Consider the following 9,076-nt stretch of genomic DNA (forward strand, 5'->3'; position numbering starts at 1 on the left):
CCAGCACCAGGAACCTGTGGGTGTGGAGGGCGTGGCTGAGAGAACAACTCCTCTGAGCCCCGCCACCTGTGCCAAGAGGCTGGCAACAGCCTGAGAGGCCGGGCCACCTGGGCTGGGTCATCACTAGCGATGTCACTGGCCGCGTGCGGCATCATGGTCTGCACCGCCGCCCTCCCCACTTGTTTGTGCTCCAGCTTGATTCCAAGCTGGGGTACCCGCCCCTCCCAGGGCCTCGGGCTTAATTAGTGGCACAACACAGAAATGAGGTCTGGCTCCCCTGGGACGGCCACCTTCCCGTGGGTGCCGCCGCTAAGCAGGCAGATCCTGCCCCAACCTCTCGCCCTGGCCCAGGTTCCTCTTCCTGGCCTTAGTGCTCCAGGTGAATGGAAGTCCCCCAGAGTGAAGCCTCCTTGGCATCGTGCCAGAAACGGGCCTGAGGGGTTCGCTCCGAAGCCAGCTCTGTGTTTCCGGTACCTCTCTCACAATCTGGTCTCAACCTCCTCCACGTCATGTTCCCCGGGCCTCCAGCAGACCCCTACCCACCCCCCACTGCAAAGCCATATCCCCTCCTTGGCACCCACCGCGCCTGCACAGCAGCTCCTCAGCTTCTGCAGAGAGATTCCTCCACATGTGGGCCACCTGCCCCTGTGCTTGTCAAAATGCAGGTTTCTAGGTCCTACCCGGAATCTACGCAATCACAATTTCTCAAGGCGTCGCCCTGGGGTCATTAACTTAATATGACCTCCCTCCGGGATTCTGTGTCCTTTAAATTTGGGAATCCCTGGCCTACAGAATGAAGGCCAGATGTCTTGATGGCCCTTGTGGACTTCATGGCTGGACTCTGGTCTACCTATCTAGCCTTGTTTTTCACAGCGAGACTTTTCTTTGCTCACACACATTGAACTCTTCATTGATCATGTACATCGTGGGCCCTACCCTTTCCCAGTTCTTCACGCTGCTTGCTCTTCTGCCGGGAAGAACTTTTTCTCTTTCCTCCCTTGCAAACACCTACACGTCTTTTAAGACAAGCTCAAATAACAGCCCCTGTCCTGACTCCCTCCTGATAAGTATTTGTTGCCGAAGCCCCGTGACATATCGTGATTGTAGCACTTCTCACCCTCTTCCAGCCTCTTCCCTTAAACCCTACCTGGCAACCCTACCCTTGTCCCCCCGACCTCCCTACATTGTCAGCCATTGGAGGCAGGGGGAGCATCTTATTTATCTTTAAAACCCTAGCAACTAACACCATTCCTGGTACATAGTGGGTGCTCAGTAAATATTTATGTAACTTTAAATGGTCTCTTGGACTAATTTCCCATCTCTTCTTAATTGGGCTTCTGCCTCAGGCTGCTGGGCTTCATTTAAAACTTGGTCATTAAAAAAGCAGTTCCTTTGTTTCCTCTGCGTGCTTCATATTTAGCCAAAGAGATTTATTTCTCCAATAAACCCTGCTCTCCAGACAGCCACGTGCATCTGCTCCTCCCGCTGAGAAGTGAAAGGGAGTCAGTCACAGGATGCACCTAGAGCTCCTATGCTGGCGAATGCAGGAAAAAAGACCCGGAACCTTCTTTAAATCTCACTGCAGCCGTTGATCAAGGTCACATTCCCAGCATTTGTTTCCTGTGTTTGCAGGGTTAACTGAGATTCTTTAGGGGGAAGAAAACCTCAGAATTCTTTTCTTTGATCTATTGACTGCTTTAATTGCTTTCTGAGATGGTGGCTAACCCATCAGGGAATGTAGGGATGACTGGTGTGGTTGTTAGCAAACCCAATAGGCTCCAAGCTCCAAGCTCCAGGAATGCAGACTAGGGACCCAAGATGGCTGGAGAATTTCTGCCTGACATTATGATTTGGGGTACAAATTCAACCTTAAGAGGTGGGCTTGAAACCCATCTGATGTCTCCAGCACAGATATCTTCCTTTCTGTTTTTTCCTGGTGGAGAATTTTATATCTCTAAGAATTCCTGCCATTAAACTGTTTTCATAGAAGCGAACCAACTGATCTGGTAGAGAGGCTGTTGTATTCTTTGCCAGCTTATCTCCAGTAGAATTAAGGGGCTTTGTGGGAGGGAAGGATGGCCAACAGTAAACGGACTGGCTAAGTGCTGAGTTGGACACAAACAATATGCTCTCACTCCTGTGCCAGAGAACTCATTCTCAGGCAGCCCATTCCATTTCACATTGCTCAGCTGGTCAATTTTCTCGTTTCTGATAACCCCATCTCTGTAACTTCTATGGGATGGCCTCGCTTATGCCTGCTTGTGTATCATGTAGAGAAAGTCTTCAAAGATTCGAGGTTTTTCCTGGGTCAGGCTAACCATCCTCAGTTCCTGCACCTCTATGGGTGATGGGAAGCCACATTACTTTTACCCTTTGTCCATATAATGGAGGTTTTCTGATAATGAGCCATTTGGAGAGAGCTCTTCAGTGGTATAGTTCACTTACTTCTCCCCAGGATGGGCACACAAGTGCTGTTTGTATCAAAGTGATGCCTGTCACTACCTTGGTACTTGGCACAATGCTGGGATTCAATATGTATTTGGATGGATACAAGGATAGATGGATGAATGGGTAGGTGGTTGAATAAATAAATGGATGAATAAATGAAATTATGACTCAGCAAGTAGAGAAAGCCAACTTGGAAATATTTAGATCAGTCAATGTCATGGAGCCTCTTCTGTATCGATATTGTGTTGGGTAGAAGAAAGGAACGCTGAGGGGAAGTGAGTGTTTACAAAGAAGTATAGGTACAATCTTCGTCCTAATATGGAGAGAAGCTGGACCCAAGTCCATGGAAACAATCTCCTCCTCCCTCTCCGAATCTGATATTTATGGACATCTGTCATACAGCAAGTCACCAGAAACATAAATTGGGCTCATAGAAATTCCAATTTGGGATTGAAAGAAGTTAGAAGAAAGAGATATTAGTGATAAATTGGTCAAACTGCCTCTTTTACAGTGAGGACCTGGAAAGAAATAAAAGTGACTTGTCCAAAGTCACGCAGAGGGAAAGTGCCAGAGCTGACACTGGAATCTTTGTCTTTTCACTGCCAGTCTAGCATGTCTCTCTAATATGTTTTCTTTTCTCAGAGATGATTTGTTTTGATCCACATTTCTTGTGTATGTGCTGCAAAATGTCTGCTTTGTATTGCCCTTGCCGTCCTGGCTGGCTTTGATTCCATAGACATCATTCGTTTGCTCGCTCGCTCGCTCGCTCGCTCACTCACTCACTCTCCATCCACCCACACTTGGGAGCACTTACATCAAGCTCTGTGCGAAGTTTCGGGGATAGATGAATGAAACATGAGCCCTATTGTGGAAGAATCTAGCAGGGCAGAGAGACCCATAAACAAAAGGCAATGTACTCAAGCTATTAAATGGGTGTGTGAGTGCCCAGAGGAAATAATAGCTATCCCTGTTTGGGAGCGCAGAGAGGGCTTCCAAGCTTGATAACAACTGAATGGATCTTGAAGGATGGGTAGGAGTTTGCCGACGGATAAGTAGGGGATGGCATTTGAAGCAGAGAAAAGCTACTTGCTTGGGTGTAGGATGCTTGAAAAGACCCAGCATAGCTCAGGGTGGGAGAAGCTGTGTGGAATGCATCTACACATGTAGACCAGGAACACCTTTCTATAAGGTCCCCCAAGGCCCAAGGGACAGTACAGTGTAGATGGCTTTAGCATTTTGTGATTATTTGTTCTTGTGTCCTGATGAAAAGTTAGTAAGTGAGAACCTGAAAAATGAGTCCATCTGAGGGAGAATTCTTTCAAAAATCTGATTTTAATGTAGTAGTTATGGCGTGAACCACAAGTCTTCTAACTGGTTGTGGGAAGTGCAATGTTTTGTAGAGATTATTTAGATTGCTTGGCTTTCTCTTTGGCCATGTGTATGTTCTAAATAACTTTCACAATGCTTTGCGTGTATATTATAAATAATTTCTAAGTCAGTCTCTTTGGTTTTTATGTAAGGTTTACAACAATTGCCACTGGAAGCCCGTATGGAATTGAAGAAAGATAGAACTGATTTAAATTTAAAGATGGGTTAGATATGACCTGTGATCAATTTTCAGTAGCTGCTGTGCACTTGGGTTTCAGAGACATTGAGGAAAGCTTGTAAACTACCTAACAGAGCACTTAACAATCTAATACATAAGAAATACAATGCCACTGTCAGAAGCCTTGATGGAGGTCAGAGGGAGCCAGAGAAGTAATTTGTGTAATAAATTCTGTGAATTCCCATTACTTTTTTTTTTCAGACAGGCTAAAAATAGAAGCCCCAAATAAATATTATATCAGAGGTAGAAAAGAGAAAACGATGGAATGAATTCGAAATGAGTTGCTTGATGGCCTAAACTGACAATGTAGAAATCAGGATCAGAGGTTACAGGCACGGGAGATACTGCCATGTTTTCTACGGAGCCATATTTGATTTGGAAAAACTTCCAAAGGGGTAGTTGGGGAAAAAATGTAGCTTAGAAACAAATCAAAGTAAACATGGTAAAGGCCCAGGGAAGTATGAATTTAGTCATGACTTGGTTAATGTCTCCCAGACACTTATGGTCTGACTTCTTTATGATCATTAATGCCTGTGATTGAAAATATCTTAAGTTCTGATGTCTCAAACCATCTGGCTTCCTTGGACACTTGGCTTATTTCATCTCCAGCTGCATGTGGCACTGTTATTGACCCCTCCTTCCTTGAAATGTGTCTCTTCTAGCTTTCAGGATACCTGCATCTCATACTTTTCTTCCACTTCTCGTCTCCAAGTTCTCAGCATTCTCTGCCGGATCCTGCCCTCCACTTGTACTTGAAGGTTGATGTCCGCCGAGGACTGACTTTCACTCTCAACTCTTCTCACTCCGAGCAACTTTGAAACCTCCAAATTTCTGTCCTCACCCAATCTATGTCTTATCTCCACATTTTCACATTCTTTCTAGAGCTGTGCTGTTCAACATAGTTGCTGCTAGCCACATGTGGCTATTTCAATTAAAAATCTTACGATAAAATGTAATTCAGTTCTTCATTCACATAAGCCACATTTTAAGGGCTTGATAACTGCATATGGCTATGGTGTTATAACAAATAACATAAAATCCATCTCAACCGACTTAAATAAGAAAGGGAGTTGATTGAGCCATGTAGCTAAGTGGTCCAAAAGAAGGATGAGTTTTGCATGAGGCTTGGTCCAGCAACTCAGCATTGTTATCAGAGGTCATCTCTTTACTGCATCCATGGTATTAACTTCATTCAAACACTAGCACCACTTTGGAAGCAAGGTGGCTGCCAGCAGCTTCCAAAGCAACAGTCTTCCTCTCTCTGGTCCAAAGGGGGATAGAGGATCTTTGTCTTAGCATTTTCAATGGAAGTCTTGAGATCCACTTTGGTTGGACCAGTCTAGGCTGTGTGCGCCTGTGCCTGAACCAATCACCGTGGTCAGGGGCACGGAAAGCATTGACTGGCTTAGTCTTGTGGTCCATCCCTACAGCTGGAATCATTTAGAATAAGCTTTTCCTGACTCACGAGAGTCCTCAGGCAGAAATTGGGAGTTTCAGGGGAGAAAGAAGAGGAACGTAGATCCTGAGTGGGTGCCTACCCGCAGATGTCTGATGGAGAGGGGACGGCATGATTTTAAAAGGACTGGAAAGTGGAGTCGATATTGAATTTCCTTTCCTTTCAGGACTTAAGAACGGGGTTTACCGGAAGAAAGCCAAGTAGGAGCGGCAGCAGAGCCGTGCTTCCTCCAGGTACCCCACCCTCGACTGAGCAGGAGAGGGCTCCCTCCGTCCCACACGTTTCCTAAGGAAAGGCTTTGCTTCTCAGCCACAGAAATGATGGAATTTTATAGGGTGTTCGGAGGACCAGCAAATGGAGTGAGTTGTTCTTTCAAGGCCTAAAATAGAATGAGGAGAATGTGCATTGTCCATTTACTTTGATTTATATTTATATATTTCCTCAAGTTGGGGAAAGAAATACAAGGAATCAAGGGAGGGGATGAAAGCGAGAAGAGATAGTACAATTGAACACAGCAGACTGGCAAAAAGTAAAACTGCTTCTGAGATGGCACAAGAAATTATAAGTGCCCGAACTGGAATAGACAGCTTTTCAATAATTCTTACACTGCTTTATTTTATTTGTTTGCCAATAATGCACGTGACCTGGAAGGAAAGCACTATTTTCTTGAGTGTTTTGGCAAAAATGCACTTCATTTCATGGCACAGAAGTTAGTTAAGCCATGTCTTCTTAGCAAGTGTGAATTAAGGCAAGTATTCAAATGGATCAGACCCAAACTGCTTCCTTTTATAACTATGTGAAATGAGTATCTTAAGCGTGGAGTCAGAGCAGCCTCACAAACTCCATTAACGAATAGTTACTTTACTCAGAAAGCCTTATAAACTCCATTTAGCGCTAAGTATTTGTCACACCTGGAGGGTCTCCAATTTTCTTTAAGTAATGTGGTGCTGGGAAAATCGCTTAGAGCATGTTGAAATTCCCTCTGCAAATGCAGAAAAATATTCTTCTCTGCAATTGCTTAAGATGATTTTTTCAAAGCCAAGACATTTGAAATGTGTCTACTATGGGAAACCTTCCTGACAATTATTTAAGAAACTCTGAGAAGTGGCAGAATAGGGGGACGGTCACTGTTATGGGCTAAATGGTACTCTTTAAAAAGATATGTTGAGGTTCAAACCCCCAGTACTTGTGAATGAGACCTTATTTGCAAATAGGGCCTTTGCAGATGTAATCAAATTCAGATGAGGTCATACCAAATTGGAGTGGGCCCTAATCCAGTCATTGGTGTCTTTATAAGAAGAGATCCTTTGCACACAGAGAGAAGAACATGGGTTGACAGTGGCAGAGATTGGAGTGGTGCAGTTTCAAGCCAAGGAATGCCACGGATTCCTGCAGCCACCTAAGCTAGGAAGAGGCAAGGTAGGATTCTTCCCTAGACCCTTCAAATGGCACATGGCCCTGCCAACATCTCGATCTTGGATTTCTGGCCTCCAAAACTGAGATAGAATCAGTTTCTGTTGTTTTAAGCCTCCTGGTTTATGGTGCTTTTCTATGGCAGCCTGAAAAAAACCCATACAGCCACATGGGTCCTATAGTCTTCTCTCAGACAGAGCAAGAGACAAGTCTCTTTCCTTTCTGGCTCTTCAGAGAAGCACAGGTCCTAAACTGCCAGACTGACTCAATGTGACCTCATGAATATCCAACCCTGCTGCCAAAGCCCCCTGCCAGAGTCACTATGTTACTGACCCCCGACAATCAAGAACCTCCAACTTTTTAAGTTAGGTCTCACCGACCAAACAACACACTTCAGTTAGAGTAGGGGATATTTGGATAGAGAATACAGGATCCAGTTTTCTGGGCATGAATTAAGTCCTGAGCTCAAGAGCATCTGCATGTTTGGGTAGAAGGGCATTGACTCTAATCTTGCTTCTGAAACGTAATTCCTAGGGCCTCAGATAAGACACTTCAGCTCTGTGCACCTCAGGCTCCTCAACTGTAAAATAGGTCTGTAATTCCCGCCCTGCCAGTTTCTTAGGGTTGTTTGGGGATCAGATGAGAGAGAATGCGAGTGAACCAGTCTGCAATGCAAATTGTATACATATCTAAGGCACTGGTTTTACCAGGGTGGGTAGCCACAAAATCCCATTTCTTAGCGAGGGAGGAAAAAAGTGTGAGATTTAATACCAATGTGTTTTTCAGGCAGAGCCCGGAAGGGATCTGCTTACGATCAGCCAGTAAAACCAGACACCTGTAACCAGCACTGGGGTCTCTAAAACTGAACACTCTGTCCCCTTCCCGTCTTCCCCCTGCAATGCCTTACCCACCCCCACCAGCCTTACACGTGTTCTTCTCTATGTCGCTTTTATAATGCGGGAACTTTCTGCCTATACTTCTCCCCTTCTCAATGCCTGTTCCTCTCTCTGTCCTTCCCTCTCCCCCACCCTCTTTCTTTCCAACCCCATCTTTCCTTTGAAAAGTTTCAAGTAGAATGAATTCAGTGTTCTCAGACAAGTCTTCACATAAAGAGCTCACTATGCACTTCAGCCAGAAATTATCTCCTTTGAAGAATCTCTACTTTAATCTCCTCCAAGGCAGGTTTTTGTGGTGTTAGAACAAAATGACACAATACTCTTCAAACTAAAAGCCTTAATAAGTGGCATTGAGAAAATCTTGCAAGTTCTTCTTTTTGCCTTCCTCATAATTAGAGGCTTAATTAATTGTGTGAGTTTATATAATTTTTAATAGCATTTGGTTATTAGGACTAATTAAATATTCCAGAATAATTATCTCAACTTTGGGGGGGGCAGTTATCATCTCTTATCGTCATCGTGATTTAAAAAATAAGTCTTGGCTGAGTTAAAACATTTTTCTATATAATGCATGTCTCAGTGGGTTTAAAACCAACACACCTGAGCCAAGAGCCTTTCATGGCAGATACGGTCACAGCAGGTGACCTCGGCCCGAGACAGCATCTGTTTCATCTGAGGTTTCTTGTGATGCAATGAAAAGCTTGATTGTTTCTGGGACACCTGTTTCAAGACCTGATTACAGGTCTGGGGGAGAGGCAATTGGATTAGATCATGTTGTGTCATCTCCCCATGGAGATAATAACCACCATCTCAGGCTGGAAACCTTCCATCCCTTACTAACAACTGTGGGACTTCAGAAAAGTAGGGGGGGGGGGTCACTGGATTCTCAGCAGAGGAGGTGAGCGTAGCAGTTCTTGGCCTTACCTTTGTCGTCTGCATAAGAGAATGAGTGTGGTGAACAGCCTGAAATCAAATTGCAAATCTCTATATAAATGGGAAAGGCTATTCTCAGTGTAGTAAACAATCTTAGACCTGAATGGGGTGGGGGACCTCCCCCGTACTATTGCTTTTTTTGACTTAAACTTTAAGTGAATCCCCAGCCCAGCCCCTTCCCAGGAGCTGCCCTTGACATTCTGATCCAGTGGGACCCTTTCGTCCTCCTGCCATGCCTTGCCCCATTGACTTGCACCTACCCCAAAGAAGGCGAGGGTCTCCCTCAGCACACTTAGTCCTTCAGTTTCAATCTCCTTTCCCCCA

The sequence above is a fragment of the Pteropus vampyrus genome, unplaced genomic scaffold (assembly GCF_000151845.1).
Source record: "Pteropus vampyrus isolate Shadow unplaced genomic scaffold, Pvam_2.0 Scaffold219, whole genome shotgun sequence".
Classification (NCBI taxonomy): domain Eukaryota; kingdom Metazoa; phylum Chordata; class Mammalia; order Chiroptera; family Pteropodidae; genus Pteropus; species Pteropus vampyrus.